Source organism: Bos grunniens, chromosome 3, assembly GCF_055505025.1.
Source record: "Bos grunniens cultivar Pamir isolate PY7600 chromosome 3, Bosgru_T2T1.0, whole genome shotgun sequence".
Classification (NCBI taxonomy): Eukaryota; Metazoa; Chordata; class Mammalia; order Artiodactyla; family Bovidae; genus Bos; species Bos grunniens.
In genome coordinates, this window is record NC_141167.1 from 95,044,250 (window position 1) to 95,062,527 (window position 18,278).

At 43.7% G+C, this 18,278-nt stretch overlaps 3 long non-coding RNA genes across 3 annotated transcripts; 1 reads left to right on the forward strand and 2 right to left on the reverse strand.

Moving 5' to 3' along the window:
- Positions 1 to 254: 254 nt before the first annotated feature.
- On the reverse strand, positions 255 to 10,110 carry LOC147376153 (uncharacterized). Its single transcript, XR_015160789.1, has 3 exons — positions 9,951 to 10,110; positions 3,873 to 3,982; positions 255 to 2,167 (listed from the first exon to the last, which is right to left on the reverse strand). It is a non-coding gene; the product is annotated as an uncharacterized LOC147376153 (long non-coding RNA).
- Positions 2,495 to 4,321, forward strand: LOC147376154 (uncharacterized). The gene is made up of 2 exons (XR_015160790.1): positions 2,495 to 2,954; positions 3,670 to 4,321. It is a non-coding gene; the product is annotated as an uncharacterized LOC147376154 (long non-coding RNA).
- A 952-nt stretch (positions 10,111 to 11,062) lies between the features above and the next one.
- On the reverse strand, positions 11,063 to 11,771 carry LOC147376155 (uncharacterized). The gene is made up of 3 exons (XR_015161427.1): positions 11,714 to 11,771; positions 11,402 to 11,551; positions 11,063 to 11,268 (listed from the first exon to the last, which is right to left on the reverse strand). It is a non-coding gene; the product is annotated as an uncharacterized LOC147376155 (long non-coding RNA).
- Between the last annotated feature and the right edge of the window lie 6,507 nt (positions 11,772 to 18,278).

An 18,278-nucleotide genomic window follows, 5' to 3' on the forward strand; every position in this document is an offset into this window, starting at 1 on the left:
GAAACTTGTCCCCATTTCCAATCCCACTCTGGTGAAGAGGAAAGAAAGCATTACTTGAATAGTAGGTCTGTCTCTAGAACAAGATATGTAAGACAGTCACACTAGTGAACAGCCCCTGCCCTCCCCCAACCTCAAATACTCTTCTTTCATGAAGATTAGAAGCCAGAAAAGAATCGGGGTAGGGGGTGGAGAGGTAAGGATTGAGGAAGATACTCTGGCGAGATTGAAGCTGATGTGTGCAAATGAGCTTGAGGTTTTGTTTTTTTTTTCCTAGCATCTGCTGGGGACCTCCCTTGTTCCTTTTCAGCAGCTGCCTCTCGTCCTTCCTCCTCTCCTCACCCTTCATGTCCAGTCAGCAGCAGCTTCAGTCACTCGCCTCCCACACTGACCATCCCTGCCCTTGGTCTGTCTGGGCATCTGTTCCTCATTCCTGCATCCAGATGTTTTCTCCAGGTTGGATGTCAGTCCCCTGTCATGCTGCATGGGGTCTCAGCTGAAGCAGAACTGTCCTCCCGTGAGGATACGGTCAGGTCTGGGCTTGTCCTGCTGGGAAGAGCGAGGTGGCTGACAAGAAGACAGGTGGGGCCTCCTGGGAACAAGGGCAGAGTCAGCCACACAGTCTGTGGCTCATCACTGACTCAGCGGTGGAAGGAGGGGCAGGGCGGAGAGTAGCAGTGTTGTCACTCAGACCTGTCCCGTCCCCATGGACTGAGGGTGAGCGGGCTGCACACACATGAAAAGTGAAAGCCATGCTCTCCCCAGGACAAGGTGGTGGCGCACAGAGGAGACTCACAGGGGGCAGCCAGCATGTGACTCTGGGCATCCACAGGAGATGGCCCCAGCTTTGGCATCTGCATTAGCTGCCGCCCTGACCGCCAGCCCTGCAGCTTCAGCAGCGGGTGCCTCTCTGTCCTTGGAAGGGATAACCAGCCTCTCCACGGTGGGCAGCAGGACTCAGCAAGAGTGGTAGCCAGGGGCAGTGGGGAGGCTTCCTTTTTGCCAGCCAGCTGAGGCAGCCAGGACCCCCTCTCTTTCCAAATACTCATGAATCGTCTTGGAAAAAAGTCAGAGAAGACCTATGAGAATGGGTCATGGTCAAGCCAGAGAAATTCCTCTGACTTAAGTTTTCTGCCCAGGCTGATGTTTCTTGCATCCACAGTATAATCATGAGAGCTAATATTTGCTGAGTGCTCACTCTGGGCCAGGAATTTTTCTAAGCACTCTACATACACTAACTCGCAGCAACTTGTAATAGCCTATGTAACAGACACCATTTTTATCTCTATTTGACAGGTGAGATAAGAATATGCTCAAGGTCACGTTTCGACAAAGTGGCAAAATCGGATCTCAACCCAGACAGGTAGAAGCCAGAGTCCAGGAGCTTCCCTGGTGGCCCAGTGGCTAAGACTCCAAGCTCCCAACGCAGGGGACCTGGGTTCAATCCTGGTCAGGGAACTAAGACCCCTTATGCCTCAACTAAGACCTGGTGCAGCCAAATAAATTCATTAAATAAACAAAATGAAATAAAAGAAGAAGAAACCAGAGCCCACACTCCAGCCTGTCACACTGGGGTCTGGACAGTCACTGAATGACACTAATCCCTAGTCTTCATCAGATCGTCTTCCTTTTTTTTCAAAGTACGTAGAAATTTTTTGGACACCAATATCATTATATAGATAACATCGTTAAAAGCATGTTTAAATGAGAAAAAAAATCACCACACCCATGCAAACAATTTTATGCATGCATGTTTCTTCTGTTCATGCACTCATGTATTTCATTCAGTGAACATATAGTTCTGTATTCTGGATTTAAGTGTTAACATTATAAAGATATTTTCATAGGTCATTTTCTTACTTATTTTAATTGCTGCATAGCATTCCCTCAAGTTGCTGCACCGTAATTGACTTAGCCAGTTCCTTGTTTTGGGTATTTAGATTGTTTCCAGCTTGTCCCCATTTCAAAAGAAAGAAATAAAGCAAAAAAGACGATCTTTGCTTCCATTTTTGTCCTTTTCTTGGATACTTCAACTATTCAGTGAAGAGCTGCTTAATCTGTGCATTTGGAGCCATTTTGATAGCCTTTGACCAACCATCAAGGTTGACTCAAAGGTTAGAAGTGTGTGAGCTGGAAGGATTTCATGAGATGTTGTTCTTTACTAAAGGACCTGGAAGGAATCAAAGAGCAAACGGAATTACACTCAAACTTGGTGCCAATGTGCTGGAAACCGAGCAGAGAGAGCAGCCAATTTGCAGAAGTCACATTTTTAACTCAGTAACAGATGGCCCACTGGTCAGAGCTTAAAAGGCCAGGGCTCCTTAAGCCAGCAGGATGCAGGTGAATGACTCAAATGCTCCCCACAAGCAAAGGAACTGCCACCAGCCACTTACCACAGGCCGCAGTGACGTGTGTATATGCAAGAGACATGAATTATTTCTCCTCCCCCAATCTCTGCGATTTCATTTTTCCTAGCCTCAAAGACTTTCAAAACTCTGAATCACCATGGGCTCCATTCCCAACTCCATCTGGGCTCAGCCCCTCTGGACTAAAACTTCAGAGTCTGGTGTGTACTTAGACCAGATGGGATTCAGCTTAAACCCTGGCAAAAAAAAATTATTCATCTCTTCACATCTCAGCAGCTCTATCCTGGGCACTAAGTCAGTCTAGCCAAAGCTCCAATACTTTGGCAACCTGATGTGAAGAGCCATCTCATTGGAAAAGACCTTGATGCTGGGAAAGATTGAAGTGAGAAGGAGAGAGGGGTAACAGAGGACGAAATGGTTGGATGGCATCACCAACTTGATGGACATGAGTTTGAGCAAGCTCCAGGAGATGGTGAAGGACAGAGAAGCCTGGCGTCCTGCAGTCCATGGAGTCTCAAAGAGTTAGACATGACTTAGTCACCGAACAATGAACAAAAACAGTCTGGAGAGGAAAGGGACCCCAATAGCAAGGTAAGATTTGAATAGGCATCTGTCTCAGGTGCCAGGCCTGCATGTGGGTGATGCTAAGACTGATACCTCCTAAAGCTCAGCACCCTGGGCACCTCACTTGCCTCACCCTAGTCTGGTCCTAGAACCAGAGCAAGGCTGTGGCTTATTCATTGCCACGCACCTTAAGCCCACCTCCCTAACAGACTCTGAAAAACCAGTTAAACCTGGGTTCCCAACATCAGGCAGTAAAAATGAATAAATAAATAACCACATCCTCCAAAATGTAGCAGTGATGAAAGAGGGTAGGCAGACAGGCTTTCCATGACTGGTTGGAAAGTGTAAGCCCATGGACTCCAACCAACTCCCAGCCTTGGGGTTATTGACAAACAAGAGGACCAGACATTCCAAAGCTTGACTTTAGGACTGACTGGTGCTTGTGTTTTAAAGCCTGCCGAAAGAATTAACATTCGACAGCTGTGCGTATTCACACTGCTGAACTCATATTACACAATATTATCAGACATTCGCCTACGCAGAACAGCAGTATTGGCCCACCGGGTGATTCACAAGGTTCCAACACAAGCCGCCAGAGAAAGGGAGCTATCAAGATTTTGGTGATGAGAGAAACTGTAGCACATGGTAGCAAAGGAAGACAGACCGGGTATCTTTTCAGGCTGGATCAAGGAAAAACTTTGGCAGAATGAGACATGATTTTCCTTTATTTGATATGTTGCAGGTCTATAGATCTCCATGCAGTTTGTTCAGTGGCTTGAACAATGCAGTGAGTATTCCAACCCTGAAGAACTGGGAAAGGAGAGAGATGAGGAAATCCAGGAGGGAGCCAGGTGAGTTCACTCTGAATAATAGATTCTCTTTGGTAACAAAACCATGGCAAGGGCTAGGGCTCACCAAGGTCTGGAGATAATAAGCACCACCAACCTAGATTTCCTCCTATGCCACCTTGACCTTGTCTCTTCTAGGATCAAGATCCTTCAAAGCTTCCCCATTGTCTGAGCCAGCGGCCTCTAACATTAAGTGTGTGTGCTCATCTGTTGGGATACAGAAAATAATTAGAAAAAAAAATTTTAATAAAGATAATTAGGATTATCTTTAATAATTATCTGGCCTCTGCTTTAATTCTCTTCTTGGAAAGGTTGTATAATGTACACCATTTATTAGTATATCCATGATGAGTATTTATTTCAACAAGGGGTGCTCAAAAAAATGTCATATTATTGGATTGTATGATCAAAACTGTTTGGAAATAACTGGTCTAAGTAAGAAGATACTAGCCTGATGTTTAGGAGCCCCTGCAGTTTACCTATCTGAGCTTCTGTTCCACTATTTCACTTCTCTGACCACTCACTACAATAAAACAGATTCAGCCATCCAGTGAGTCCTGGGTGTGTGTGTGTGCGTGCGTGCGTGTATTTACAATTTCTTGCTTTTTTATCTTGGCTAGAAATCAGCAGCTGACACAATGCTTACCTGGATACATTGAGCCTCCATCCACTGTCCTACCAGCAATTCCAGTCTTTTCCAGGATACTCCTTCCCAAATAGGCTCTCGAAGGGTAACCACTATGTTCGTAATTAATGAAATACAACCTCCTGGGGAGAGGTAGTGACTCAGGTATCATCAACTCTCAGGGACAAACACTACAACTACCGCCCACCGTCTGCCCCCCACCCCCCATAGCCGCCCCCCTGTTGCAGCTTCCCCCACTGCCTGGGAGACTGGAGACCTTCACATCGTTGGTATTTCTTCCTGTGCACCTAGTACACCAGTCTTGCTAATAAGACCTTGGCAACGTAAAGTAAAAATGATCCCAGGTGGTACAGCATGGAGATTCAGAAAACACTCTCTCCCTTGGTGATTCACCCAGGTCAGAGTCTCCCAAAACAAAACTGATGGGCCCGAGGTTGCTGCGTGGGTTTCTAGTTTGTGCACTGCACGATGGGCCTGGCCAGGCAGACGGTCAAGCCCTTCCGTCTGTGGACCTTTTCCCAAGGTACTCCCAGGCAGACTGCATTTTCCAAACGTAGGAGCCAAAATATCTCCTACGCTTCATGCTCCTCTGACAATGTGACTTTGGTTCTCCTCGCATCCGGTGGTGAGGTCAAAGTCCCCTTTACTTGGGAGGGTCTTTGGGACTGCTTTGATCCATAGAGTAAGGCAGAAATGATGGTGGAGATCATAAAAAAAATGCCAAGCACTTTTACAAAAATCTGCCTAGATATGTCTTCATTATCTGTGGCACCTACTATGGCATGGGCCAGATGAACAGGGTAGCAATAAGCAAGCTGCCTAAGTTCTTGGAATCTTAATTTCCTCATCCGTAGAATGGGCACAGTATTTTTAAAAATTTTTATTTATTTATTTACTTTATTTTTGGCTCCTCTGGGTCTTCATTGCTTTGTACAAGCTTTCTTTAGCTATGGTGAGTGGGTGCTATTGCTGTGCGCAGACTTCTCATTGTGGTGGCTTCTCTTGTTGCAGAGCACAGGCTCTAGGCATGCGGGGTCAGTAGGTGTGGCACACAGGCTTAGCTGTCCCTTGGCATGTGGAATCTCTCCAGTCCAGGGATCAAACTTGGGTTCCCTGCATTGGCAGGTGAATTCTTAGCCACTGTGCCACCAGGGAAATCCCCTGGGGGTAATGCCCATTTCCTAAGGATTAAAAAAGGCAACCTTCAAAAGTGCTTAGAGACATGTCTGGCATATAGTAGGCACTCATGGTTAGCAATTATTATTATCAACACCTGGCATTTGGTAGGTGGCCAATTAACGTTTGTTTGCTGATAAGTCAAACTGTGCTGTGCACAGACTGAAAAGAAGATGAAGATCCAATTGGTATCCAAAGACATAGGGAGCTCTTGGTGTCCTGGTTCTGTTCATGTCTCCAGGCTCTAGCCTTCTTTGCATTAGATGCCCTGTGGTTTCATCAGAGCACATCCCCACTACTGCGTGCCCCTACCCCCCACCCCCTTGGTCTTCTCTGCGTTTTCCTTCAAACTCCATGGTACGTCTGGCATTTGCTTTTGCAGTTCTCTCTTCTTGAATGATGGAGAAGGAAATGGCAACCCACTCCGGTATTCTTGCCTGGAGAGGCCTATGGATGGAGGAGCCTGGTGGGCTGCTGTCCATAGGGTCGCACAGAGTCGGGCACGACTGAGCAACTTCACTTTCACTTTTCACTTTCATGCATTGGAGAGGAAATGGCAACCCACTCCAGTGTTCTTGCCTGGAGAATCCCAGCCTGGTGAACTGCTGTCTATGGGATCGCACAGAGTCGGACACAACTGAAGCGACTTAGGAGCAGCAGCAGCTTCTTGAAAGATGCCCTTCAGTGCTTCATTCCTGCTTCAACTAAGTTCTGCTGGTACTTCAGTTTCCACTTGCAAGGGCCTTTGGAAGCCTTTCCCGACCTCAAGATTAAAGTCCTCCTCTCCCTGTACCCTAGCAGGGTAGTAGCTTGCTGTACAGCAACTGCTTGTTAACTTCTCTATCTCCTCCATCGCCTGAAAGCTCTTAGAGGACAGGATTCATGTACAGTGCATTGTATTCCCAGGAGTTAGGAGGGTCTAATCCTTACTAGCTACGTACAAAACATCTGTTGAACAAACGGTTGCAAATGAATAGTAACTTAAAGAAAGGCTACATTTCTGAGGTAATGCTAATTGCTTGTAGGATAGTTAAATGTCAGTATTGAAACCTAATCTTTAGCTGCTGTCTTGCAGATAAAACGGATGTTCACCAAGTATGTATTTTGTATTTTGTTGCACTGTACACCCCAACTAGTAAGCCGAGGAATCGACATGTGTTAGATAATTGTACTGTTTCTAAAAACCACAAACTGAGAATGATAAATAATCAATTCAGTTTAGTATTTACTAATTAAAAAAAAAAAGTATTTACTAATTTTACCACACTCTTTTGTTATGTAATGTAGGGGAGTCATAGGGATTATGCATTCTATTTGAGTAAACTTTAAAACCAAATATTTTATGGTAAAGAGCTTTTAAGGTAGCCAAAGCACTGATATGATATATCTGCTGTAAAGAGAACTGCAAGAGTTTTATTCATATTTCTGATGTTAAAAGTTACTTAATAAAGACTTGTTTCCATTAAAAAAAATAAAGATTATATAATGTTCAGTACCATAACTTTAAGAAAATAGAAGTAGAATTCAAGACTTTTTAAGGTAGTGAATTTACACACATATGGGGGTGTGTGATGATACAGATTTTAATCATCTTTTAATCTCTTTGACCATCTTCTAGTTTTTAGATTTAGGAAAATTGTAAATAACACCCAATGTTCTTAAACTCTTTAATGTCACGTCGTAAATGCCAAAATTTGCTGCTGAAGACAAAAGTGGAAAATAGAATGAAAATAATAGAATACACTGTATTTATTACTTGGTCAAAATGTAGACTACCTAACCGAATCATAGAGGGAATAAGAGCATGAATCTATACAGATGCGCCTTTTTGTTTTCTAGACTATGGTATCTTTGGCTAATGAGTTGCCTATTATTTTGGAAAACAAAGCTAATATATATATACAGTTTTGTTTATATTGTAAATTTTAAAGATCATGCTAATAACATATAAATTTATGTGACTCGGGCCTATAATACAATCTGTTACTTTACTAATTCATAAATCTGGAGGGTGAGTTTCTTATGGCATAGGAACCAACTGCACTGCCTTCAAAACCAAGTCACTTTCTATATAAATCTCATGTTAAATTTTTTTTAATTATTATTTTTTTAGGTAGTATTTAAACCAGCAAACACTTAAAGCTTTATTAAACTTTTAAATCAGAGAAGTGACTAAAGCTTTTTATTTGCCATTTGTACTCCTCCGTTCAAAGTGATGAAAAAGGGTGTTTTGCTCTTACGGCCGTAGCAGCAGTTTGAAAGAGCCAAAAACCATGATGTTTATTTACTGGTCTGTGGCCTTTTACTGTGCTTTGTATCAGAGTTCCTGAAAAGATTAATAAATCTCCCCAGTCTTAATTTTTAAAAAAAGAAAAGAAAATAGAAAGCTGTATGATACATTTTGAAAAGATTTCCATCAAAACAAGTTCAAATAAATCCTTGGCACTTAATGAAGTAAGTTTCAGTTATCTGGAAAAGTAATTTGCTTGCAGGGCTTTAACAGAAGATGTTAAATAGATGTGAATGCTCTTTAGTTTTAGTCACTGGTTTTTCAAACAGATAAGCTCTTGGGAGAATGGGGGATGGGAAGAAGAGACCCTGTAACTTCCATAGAGTCAGAGATAGACCCTTGGATACTTAGTTACAAATGGAGAATTTGATGACAGACTCATAGAAATTGAGAACTTGAGGACTGATTGAAGGCTGTTTGATTGACAACTGAGCCATTTAGACCCTGGGCAGTGGACCACAAAGCAGCTGTCACCGGCCAGGATAAGAAGGGAATACCTCTTTTGCTCCAGGGATCTGGCCCCAGGTGTCTGCACTGAATGGGTTTCCAGGAACCCCAGTGGTTTCTGCCAAGACTGCATTTTCTGGTTTCACTGCTGAGGCTTTCTGTGTGGAACACGGAAATATCTGCAATACTTTTTGTCCAAATGTGATTAGCACAGCATTCTGTAGTATTCCTTCCCAAGGAAAGGACACCCTTCCTAACCTGAAAGAACACCCAAATTTTCCATTGTGATAGGATCCACTGGTGAGGCTAACAATGATTTCTAACATAACCAAGGCCACTTTAACTTCTTACAGAAGGTTTTCTACCATTCAAGTCACTACTTTGGTTTGTGTGGCCCAGAGCCTGTTGGAGCACTGCATGCCGTAACCTGTACTTCTCCGTATGTTACCTGTCAAAGAACCTGAGACTATGACCTAATGGCAATAACTACGGAATGCTGAGAGAGCCTCCGGCCTGCCTGGGAAAGCCCTCTTCTAGACAGGATGTGACATGCGGCTCTGCAAGATCTTGGGTTAAGCTTTTTTCAGTCACCACCCAGGATAATATGTAGATAGGCATGTCCACTCAGAGATTTTGCCCATTGCTTAGCTTCTTCCCCCCCCAAAAGTACCTCTGCTGACAGTCAAATAACATCAAGTATAGTGCAGGTGATTCAAACACACAACCAAGTTTTAACGCAACACAAGGAGTTGTGGGGGCCCAAAGAACCTGAGCTCTGTGTCACACAATTCCAGGGGGCACAATTCAGTCAGCTCCTCTGTCAAGCAGCTGATGTTAGCTATCTCATAGTATTTCTTTTTTTTTTTTTTTTCTCATAGTATTTCTTTGTTCCTTTAGCACAAAGGTAAAATCTCTAACCCTGGGTTCCTAGGTGCCTCTCTCATCTCAGTCTACAGCCTTCTCTCTCGGGCCCTAACCTTGGGGGCTGACTTTCTTCTGGTTAATACCTTACTTTTGTTTATAGGTAGCAAAACTCTTTCAGGGTTTTTGTTTTGTTTTGTTGATGGCTGTGCTGGGTCTTGGTTGCCAGGACGCACCTTCTGTATTGCAGTGAGTGGGGGCCGCCCTCCAGTTGCGGGGCGCGAGTTTCTCCTTGTGGTGGTTTCCTTGTTGTGCAGCTTCAGTAGTCGCAGCTCGTGGGCTCTAGGAAGCAGGCTTAGTCATTGTGGTGCGCAGGGTCAGTGGGGTCAGTTGCCCTGCAGCATGCGGAATGATCCCAGACCAGGGATCGAACCCACGTCTCCTGCACTGGCAGGCAGATTCTTAACCACTGGACCACCAGGGAAGTCCTTCAAGTACTTTATATCACATGAAACTCAATATTCTTGGAAAGGGATCAGGCAATTATTAGAGTCCTGTTTTACAAAAGAGGAAAGTGAGGATCAGAGAGATCACCAAATGCCAATGGTCACGTGAGTAGGAAAAAGCAGAGGTCCTGACTCCTGGTTTATTGTTTCTTCCATCAGAACAAGAGAGCGTAAGAAATAAATAGACTAACCCTAATAGTGCTATAGCTGGCTCTCTGGTCCTATTCTGGGTACCCCGGGAAGGCTCACCTGTGCTCATCAACAAGTCCTTCCAAGTCCCACGTGACATCCTCCATGCTCCTCCTCTCCTTCTCTGGTCTCCACGGGTCCCCTGATGTTCTGCTGCTGGTACCTGTGGTGAAGAGCACTGAGCTCACTACTCCTCAGTGCCAGAGCCGCATTCTGGATCAGGAGAGGAAGCAGGAGAAGTCAGGGAATATTCCGAAGGTCCCTAGGGCAAATGGAGCTGCCACTAGAAAATGGGAGGTGCTGAGACAAGTTTGTGGGTCTGACTCATTAGGATGCTTCTTTTTCCAGTAATCCTTTCTTCCATGGCCTTTCTTGGTCCTTCATGCAAATAGTCTCCTGGAAGCCTGTCCCTTTAATCTTCCAGATATGCCCAGATGCCTAGATTTCAGTCAGAGCTGGATTAATAAGATCCAGCCAAGCAACTGCCCAGGGTAACAGAACACTGCTGTTATAAATTGGAACGATTGCCACTTAATTTAGATTTCCCCTGAAGTCATGTGACTATTGGTCTGTCTCCACAAAACACACAGCACCCTTGAGTAGTAAATTTAAAAACAGTCTGTCAAAACAGATAAACAGCAAAGTACTACTGTGTAGCACAGGGAACTTTACTCAATATCCTATGATAAACCATAATGGAAAATAATATAAAAAGGAATATACATAAATAAATATATATATAATTGGATCACTTAGTGTATATCAGAAACTAACACAACACTGTTAATCAACTATACTTAAATTTAAAAAAAAAAAAAAAAACAAGACAAAAAACCCACTCTGCCAAATTGACCTACCTCTGTGGATTGTACACAGAAGTGCCACATACACATGCCTGATGCAGCCATATCTGAAGTTAGCAGTCACGATTACATGAATACCAAACCTGAACAGGGGCAAATGGTGCTACTTACTAAGATCAAGTCAGCTAATTGTTTTTATTTAAATTGCAAACCCTTTCACACTCCCATGATGAAGTTGTCATGTTTAGAAAATTATAAAAGAAAATGGAAGTGAGAAGAAGAACATCAGAAAAGTGGAAAATATTTTACCATGTTTTTTTGGTACAAAGACTCTGTTTTGGCCAGTAGATATAAATTAACAATAGGATCCATTTCTGTACGCAATTTTTATTAACAGAAGATCAGTTTATCCATGGAATACCAGATAAGTGTTGAACAAATATTTCAAAACTAACAAGTTGAAGGGACATCAACTCATTAATCTGCCGGGTGCTCACGGCTTCAGTCTAGCCTTGATCCTAGGGGTCAAGTCACGTCAGGCTCGTTCAACCTCACTTGGTCTTCAGTTTGCTCTCCTGTGAAATGGAGGTATTAAAGTAGAAGCTTAAAAATTTACCTTTACAAGCATATGACTCTTTGAAATTCTTCCTTGAAAGAAATAAACAGTCAGCCGGAAAGCAGAAATGTTTACTAGGCGAGGGATTTTACCATGTCAACTTTGCTGTGGTATTAAGATTTAACTCCGGGAGGAAATAGTAACTGTTCCATTGTGCTGAATGGAGCTTCACCCGGGCAGGCTCGAATCCTCTGTATTACGGCTCATTTTCTTCTACTTCTTGCTTAACTTCTGTTCAGTCACTGTTTGGGAAGAAAGTTGTGGTTAATGTATCTAGAGATGGGTTGAATAATTAGAGGGGATGCTTCCAGAGGCTACCAATTAGGGTCTCCTTAAGGGGGTGGTCAAACCCTACAAAAAAGTGTGTGTGAACACACACACCCAAGTACATGCTCCCCACCCACCTATGTTAACCTCTACCCGCCTGCACCCAGGCTGCTCAAATTGGAATGTACTGCACAGATCATCTGAAAGTGAAAGTGAAGTCGCTCAGTCATGCCTGACTCTTTGTGATCCTATGGACTGTAACCTGCCAGGCTCCTCCGCCCATGGGATTTTCCAGGCAAGAATACTGGAGTGGATTGCCATTTCCTTCTCCAGGATCTTCTTGACCCAGGGATCAAAGCCGAGTCTCCTGAATTGCAGGCAGACTCTATATGTGAGCCCACAGGGAATCCAATCAGATCATCTGGGGTACCTATAAAAATGCAAATTCTGATTAAATAGGTCTGAGTGGGGTCTCAGAGCCTGCATTGCTAATAAGCTTCCAAGTGATGCTGACACAGCTGGTTTTCAGACCACATTTGGAGTAGCAAGTCTCATCCCTCATTCTCTGACACATGAACACAGCATTTCTGGTGTTAGGGGCGGGATGAATCAGGGAGACCAGAGTCTAGAAGGGATAAATACACAGGCCAGTGATTACACGATGATGTTATAAGGGTTCGTAGCAAGGAGAGATGAGAAAGCCTTCCTCAGCGATCAATGCAAAGAAATAGAGGAAAACAACAGAATGGGAAAGACTAGAGATCTCTTCACCAAGGGAACATTTCATGCAAAGATGGGCTCGATAAAGGACAGAAATGGTATGGACCTAACAGAAGCAGAAGATATTAAGAAGAGGTGGCAAGAATACACAGAAGAACTGTACAAAAAAGATCTTCACGACCCAGATAATCATGATGGTGTGATCACTGACCTAGAGCCAGACAACCTGGAATGTGAAGTCAAGTGGGCCTTAGAAAGCATCACTACGAACAAAGCTAGTGGAGGTGATGGAATTCCAGTGGAGCTATTTCAAATCCTGAAAGATGATGCTGTGAAAGTGCTGCACTCAATATGCCAGCAAATCTGGAAAACTCAGCAGTGGCCACAGGACTGGAAAAGATCAGTTTTCATTCCAATCCCAAAGAAAGGCAATGCCAAAGAATGCTCAAACTACCGTACAATTGCACTCATCTCACATGCTAGTAAAGTAATGCTCAAAATTCTCTAAGCCATGCTTCAGCAATATGTGAACCGTGAACTTCCTGATGTTCAAGCTGTTTTTAGAAAAGGCAGAGGAACCAGAGATCAAATTGCCAACATCCGCTGGATCATGGAAAAAGCAAGAGAGTTCCAGAAAAAACATCTATTTCTGCTTTCTTGACTATGCCAAAGCCTTTGACTGTGTGGATCACAATAAACTGTGGAAAATTCTGAAAGAGATGGGAATACCAGACCACCTGACCTGCCTCTTGAGAAATTTGTATGCAGGTCAGAAAGCAACAGTTAGAACTGGACATGGAACAACAGACTGGTTCCAAAGAGGAAAAGGAGTACATCAAGGCTGTATATTGTCACCCTGTTTATTTAACTTCTATGCAGAGTACATCATGAGAAACGCTGGACTGGAAGAAGCACAAGCTGGAATCAAGATTGCCGGGAGAAATATCAATCACCTCAGATATGCAGATGACACCACCCTTATGGCAGAAAGTGAAGAGGAACTAAAAATCTTGATGAAAGTGAAAGTGGAAAATGAAAAAGCTGGCTTAAAGCTCAACATTCAGAAAACAAAGATCATGGCATCCGGTCCCATCACTTCATGGGAAATAGATGGGGAAACAGTGGAAACAGTGTCAGACTTTATTTTTTTGGGCTCCAAAATCACTGCAGATGGTGATTGCAGCCATGAAATTAAAAGACGCTTACTCCTTGGAAGGAAAGTTATGACCAACCTAGATAGCATATTCAAAAGCAGAGACATTACTTTGCCAACAAAGGTTCGTCTAGTCAAGGCTATGGTTTTTCCTGTGGTCATGTATGGATTGAGAGTTGGACTGTGAAGAAGGCTGAACGCCGAAGAATTGATGCTTTTGAACTGTGGTGTTGGAGAAGACTCTTGAGAGTCCCCTGGACTGCAAGGAGATCCAACCAGTCCATTATGAAGGGGATCAGCCCTGGGCTTTCTTTGGAAGGAATGATGCTAAAGCTGAAACTCCAGTACTTTGGCCACCTCATGCAAAGAGTTGACTCATTGGAAAAGACTCTGATGCTGGGAGGGATTGGGGGCAGGAGGAGAAGGGGATGACAGAGGGTGAGATGGCTGGATGGCATCACTGACTCGATGGACATGAGTCTGGGTGAACTCCGGGAGTTGGTGATGGACAGGGAGGCCTGGCGTGCTGCGATTCATGGGGTCGCAAAGAGTCGGACACGACTGAGCGACTGAACTGAACTGAAAGGCATACAGGTGTGTGTAAGTATAGGGGAGAAAGGGACTAGGTAGAGAGGACTAAGACTTGAAAGAATTTTAAAAAAAAGGTCTGGCAAAAAAAGATGCATTTCTATCTATGGATTCCCTTGACAGTGTCTAGGAAGGAAATGAGTCTAGTTTGGCTAGACTGTATTTGGCACCTTGGATGGTGACCTCTTTGGGAGCAGTAACATTTTTTACTCTTTTTTTGTATTCTGTCTAGTAATACAACACTGGCATATGAGTTCCCCATAAATGCTCATTAACTAAGTGAATAACTAAATTACTTAATGCGTTGCATTTAATTTTTGTAGTAAAATATACAGAAGTTTACCATCTGAACCATTTAAGTGGACAATTCAGTGGCATTAAGCACATTCACATTCTTGGGCAATCAGCACCAATATCCATGTCTAGAACCTTTTCATCAGCATGACTGACATCTTTATTAACTCTCCATTCCCTACTTCCCCTGGCAACCACCATTCTTCTATCTCTATCCTTTGACTACTCCAGTTACCACATATAAGTAGGATCCTATTTGTCCTTTTGTGACTGTCTTCTTTTACTGAGCATAATGTTTTCAAGGTTCATTGATGTTGTAGCATATGTCAGGTTTCCCCTTCCTTTTTAAGGCTGAATAATATTCCATTGTCTGTATGTACCAGGTTTTGTTATCCACCCACCTGGTGATGGACATGTGGGTCACTTCTGCCTTTTCACTATTGTGAATAATGAAGCTGTGAAGGCTGAGGTACAAACATCTGTATGAGTACCTGCTTTCAACTCTTTGGGGAATATCTAGAAGTGGAATTGCTGGGTGTATGATAATTTTTAATTTTTTGAGAAACCTTCACAGTGTTTCGTTTAATTTTAAAGTTTAAAAATTTAATTAATACAGGACATAGGAGATTTAAGCATCCAGGTTCTCCTTGCTGGGTTTCAGGGGGAGGGACATTCAAATCTGGTGGTTTGTAAAATGGGTTAGCTTGCTGAACGTCCCCTGTGAGATGCCACGAAGGTGGAGCTTGATGTCATATCATTTTACCCAGGCTGGAAGGACCACTTAGCAAGGGGAGTGTCAGGCTTTCATTGATCAACCAGCACAGGCCTTCCAGCAAGTCTCCCTATCCACACTGCAGTTGCGGAGAAGAGAGCTCCCCTCATCCCCATCCCTCCCCTCCCTATGGGAGAGCCTGAGAAATTAAAGCCAGCAAGGGCCCTCATGCCAAAGGCAGAATGCTTTCTGCAACCAGCGACATGGGCAGTAACATTTTCCAGGGAGCCGATCTAACTCCACCACAGCCAAACCTCAGGGAGCACAGACTGCCCAAAAGCAGAGTGCTCTGAGGGTGTGGTCAGGGCTAAGGCCTGGGAGGGGCTGGCCCGGCAGCTGGAGGACATTAAAATATGGCAAAGTCTCCCTTCTTTGTTCTCAGGATCAATTTAAAGTGCTACCAGCCCCTGGGGCAGCAAGCTAAATTCCAGGACAGGGATTTAGGACTACCCAGATGAAATCCTGACTCTCAAACACAGGATGTCATTTTTAAAAAGCTATGTATTGAAATAACAGATTTTTTTTAAAAAGCATCCACCGTCCCACCCTCCCCCACCAGCAAATTCGCTGTTTCCATTTTTCCTTGTTCTCCTCCATAGCTAATGCAATTTTTATTGCTCTTTTTACTCAATCTGTCATGCCTTAGATGTCTCTTGTCTCCTCCCCACTTCTGAAGGCAGTTCTACCCAAATTATTGTCATTTTCAGACTTCTTGGCATTGGGGAGAAAGACGAGTCCCCTTCCTTCTGTCTCTTGGCTTACATCCCTACAACACACACACACATACATGCACACACTCCCCCCATCCCTCCAGGTACCCTCCTTTCTGATGGTGACGTGTTTTCACTGCCTTGATGACTCATTCTGGTTTATTGCCCAACCTATTTGGGAAAGGCACTAGTTAGGAACAGAAATGTGCTTTTTCAGCCTCATGCCCATTCTCATCTTGAGTCTGCCTAGAGTCAGTTATTGCAGAAGGATCTTTCTACAATGATCTACTGGATCGCCTGGATCCTGTGCAGTTGACCCACTGGACCCCAGCTCTGGGCTTGCTGCCCTGCATCAGTATGGCTCATCTTCTTGCCTGCTCCTGAGTTTCTCCACCTTTCTCTCTCTCTCTCTGCTGACAGCAGCTCTCAGAAACTTCACTTATACTAAGTGACTTATAAAGAGTTTCCTAGAGGATTTACTCCGTATCCACCAGAATGCAGTCCATTTTTATATCTCTCAAAGTTTTAAAGCTATCACTTTGGCATTCCTAGCACAAACAGAGTAAGCTTTAAGGGCTGTGGCTCTTTCCCTCTTTCCAGCATCTCTAAACAAGCATCGTTCAGTTTCCTGATAGCAGGGCTATGACATGGGACTCTGGGCTTTTCCCAGCAACTTCTGTTTCCTACCTCCTGTATCCCTGACTCTGACTTGAAAACTTCCTTCAGGTTGGGTGGCCCTGACAATGCTCCCTGGTTGCTGTTTCAGCCTTGTTGCACATCTGGATCTTTTGCTGCTGGGGACCTAACTCTGATTCCCAGATGCTTGCCTGCTTCAGGTGGTCTTTATTCTGATTGGGCCAGCTGTCCTGACTTAGCAGAAAGCACTCAAACTTTATCCTCAGAAATGGCAGGCAGGGGAATTTAGGATCCAGGACTAGATTAGAACTTTCTCTCTCCTGACTGAGCTAACATTTGGGTGTCCTGATTTCCCATCTTGAATGGTACTTTTTTTCATTGATCAGTTTTCTCCTTTTAATGAAAAGATCTGTGGTCTAGATTAAGTTTAGGGACTTAAAAACCAGTATTAGAAAGACTAAATAACAGTGTAACTTTGAAGTCAGAGAAGCCAGCGATTGGATTAAATCTGCAAGCTTGAAAACTGTGCTTTTCTCTCAGCCTCAAGTTCTGCATCTGTAAAGTGGGGTTGGTACTCACTACCTACTAGGTTGGCTATGACATGAAGTGAGATAGTGAAGTTAAAGTCGTTCAATCGTGTCTGACTCTTTGCAACCCCATGGACTGTACAGTCCATGGAATTCTCCAGGCCAGAATACTGGAGCAGGTGGTAGCTATTCCCTTCTTCAGGGAGTCTTCCCAACCCAGGGATGGAACCCAGGTCTCCCGCATTGTAGGCAGATTCTTTACCATCTGAGCCAACAGGGAAGCCCTAAGTGCGATAATTACACATAAATCTCTCAGTGCACAACCTAGATGGCACACAGTGTTCTACAACTGTATATCTTTTATTACTAACGAGTACTGAGCATTTGCTATTTTATTAGTACACTAATTTGTATTAATTACGATACCTTTGATGTCAAGTAACAAAAACTGCAACCCAACTGGCTTAAAAATTAAGAAAAAAAGTTTTTCACATACCAATAATTCTTCAGGAGGGGTTCCCCAGTTGATTAGTTCAGTGGACCGATGATGTCACCAAGGACACAGGCATTCTCCCTTTGTCCCTGCCATAATTTTTTTAAAAAATGAATATCATTTTATTATTTATTTTTGGCTGTGCTCTGTCTTCGTTGCCGTGCACGGGTTTTCCCTGGTTGCAGCGAGCAGGGGCTACTCTTCATTGCACTGTATAGGCTTCTCATTGCAATGGCTTGTCTTGCCGTGGAGCATGGGCAACAGAGCGTGAACTCAGTAGTTGGGGCGCCCGGGGTTAGTTGCCCTGCAGTGTGGAATCTTCCTGGACCAACGATTGAACCCATGTCCCCCGCATTGGCAGGCGGGCTCTTAATCACTGGACCACCAGGGAAGTCCCTGCCATTCTTGTCATATTAGCTTTGTCTGCAAGCCAGCTTTTCTCAAGTCTATTACTTGGCTAACACAGCCATCATCACAATCAAGCACAGCAGCCAAGAAAGAAGACACCATGTGTGTATGTGTTTTGCTTTGTTTTTTTTTAATAAGAAAAAGGAGACTTTTCTGTTTCTGGCTATGAAACTGTAGCTGATATTGGAATTGATTTCTGTCACAAACAACTATCAAACTGGATATAATATATGAAAAACTGTTTTCCATCATCATTCACAAGCAGTGCAGGGTAATCCCCAAGAGAAGGGAAAATATAGATGAGCCCCACAATTGCTTTGACTTTCTTCCTGCAGACATTTCTGGATCACAGAGCAGGAAGGGGACCCATGCAGAGAAGGTAGCCTTTCTGAGTTTGGGAG